The sequence below is a fragment of the Asparagus officinalis genome, chromosome 1, assembly GCF_001876935.1.
Source record: "Asparagus officinalis chromosome 1, Aspof.V1, whole genome shotgun sequence".
In the NCBI taxonomy this organism is placed as follows: Eukaryota; Viridiplantae; Streptophyta; class Magnoliopsida; order Asparagales; family Asparagaceae; genus Asparagus; species Asparagus officinalis.
In genome coordinates, this window is record NC_033794.1 from 74,772,550 (window position 1) to 74,775,029 (window position 2,480).

A 2,480-nucleotide genomic window follows, 5' to 3' on the forward strand; every position below is an offset into this window, starting at 1 on the left:
TAAGTTGCAAATCCGAGGTTGAGTTCTCACTTCAGCAGAGTTTCGGCTCCAAAAATTCCAACCTCTCACAAATGAGCCACCTCTAGCCTATTTATAGGCACTCTTCACTGTGCCTTGGCACAGGTGGCCGAGGCGCCGAGCCACCAAGAGGTGGTGGCTCGGCCGGCCACCTAGAGGTGGCTCGGCTACCGAGCCACCTAGAGGTGGCTCGGTTGCCGAGCCACCCTGGTGACTTGGCTTTTGCTGAGCCTTCCAGGTGTGTGCCGTGTTGTCCATTTCTGCGGTTTCGTGGTTTATCCAAGTTTTACTTTTGATCTGAACTCTGATTTAGAAGTCTGAATCTCGATTTGGTAGTAAATCCGCCTTGGTGTTTGAGTTCAAATCCGTTCTATGGTTGGATGACTCGTTGACTCCCCAAACTGTTGGCTTGATTCCGCACGCGAATGGATGCCTTCCGTTGCTTGCGTGCGATTCGTTAACCTCGTCGCCTCATTAATCCGCTTCGTTGCGTGTCACTTGGCTTCGGCGTTGTGGACTGATGCTCATATTTAGATACGTCGCCCGATGGTTCGTTGGTTTGTCAAATCACCATGCCGAGCTGTGTTCAGGGACCTATAGGCAGTTTTATACGCCTACAGATACCCCCTCCAAAGTATTTCAGCCTCGTTCTTTTATAGAAGAGTCTGGAATACTTTGGATATGATTGTCCCAACCTTCAGTCGGTGTAACGGGACTTTGGAATGGCTTCTGTTCTTAATTCCTTCAATCCTTTCAGGCTATTCGGTGCTTTGTCAAATGTCTGTAAGGGTTCCGGTGCTGCATTTATTGTCTGACCATTGTCGGAATTTAAAACTTGAAGTCGATTCCTGATTTTCTGATCTTTAGCCCGTGCTTGTTGGTTCAACATAGAACTGATTGTCGGTCGTTGACGCGTTGTCCGGCGTAGTGTTGTTGAGTTATCCTTAAGAATATTTTTAGAAAAATATTCTCTAGAAACTTCTCAACCAAAAATAGGGAATAGTTTATACTCATATACCTTATTGGAGTATTAAGAAGCAGTTTATACTCGTATACTTTTCGGAGTATTGATTCTTTCATTGCAACGCATTGATAGGCGTTGACCTAGGGTTACGTGTTGACCCTAGGGTTTTGAACGTCGTATGTTGACTTTTTGATCGCAACGCGTTGACTGACGTTGACCTAGGGTTACGCGTTGACCGGCGTTGACCCTAGGGTTTTGCGTTGTCCGGCGTTGACCTTAGGGTTTTGAACGTCGTACGTTGACTTTTTGATCGCAACGCGTTGCTTATTTATAGGATTTTTGGCAACCCCTCAGCCATCAACGGGTTTGATAAGCCTTTACCGACTACCGTTTGAGTCGGGCTAGCATGCGGATTGTCTAAATCTGTTCCGCATGTAACATTGTGCTAAGAGAGTGAATTCTCTTAGACTCGGTGCTACGACCTCGAATATGTAGACTTCGCCCTTGTTACGGGAATAGGCTACCTGACAACGTCTATTAGACGCTGACTTATCCTTACTTAAGCTTCAGGATAAAATACCCCAGAATCGAACTCTGGTGTCTTTTTCTACAGAGAAAGACTAAACCGGCGACGCGTGTTAGGCGTCGGCATATCCTTTCTTAGGATTCAAGATGAAATTCCCCATGCGTGTAAGGCATGGATTTTGGTGTTATTAATAACAACCTGCCATAATGTTGAATATGTGAACGGGTGTTCTTTTTAAACGGTTAAGAACTGACCGGCAGCGCGTGTCAGGCGCAGACTTATCCTTGCTTAGGTTTCAGGATAGAATACCCCAGAATCGAACTCTGGTGTCTTTTTCTACGGAGAAAGACTAAACCGGCGACACGTGTTAGGCGTCGTCATATCCTTTCTTAGGATTCAGGATGAAATTCCCCATGCGTGTAAGGCATGGATTTTGGTGTTATTAATAACAACCTGCCACAATATTAAATATGTGAACGGGTGTTCTTTTTGACGGTTAAGAACTAACCGGCAGCGCGGGTTAAGCGCATACTTATCCTTGCTTAGGTTTCAGGATAGAATACCCCAGAATCAAACTCTGGTGTCTTTTTCTACGGAAAAAGACTAAACCGGCAGCGCGTGTTAGGCGCAGACTTATCCCTGCTTAGGATTCGGGATAAACTTCCTAGGAAGAATCCTAGATTGATAAATTCTTGGAAAAGGTTGGTGTGGGAAAGGGAGAATTTTATATTCTATTTCCCGGTCTTCTATTAGGGTGAAGGCGAGCCCGAATACAAGGAAGGAAGAATTTTATATTCTATTCCTTGATTCTAAAAAGGAAGAATTTTATATTCTATTTCCAATTGGAAATGAAACTCGATGTGGGATCTCCACCCCCAGAATCCGGAAAGATGAAACTAGGAATGGGACCTCCACTCCGAGAATCGAAAAATTCGGATAATCCTAACTGTCAGAAGGTTTGATTACCGAACT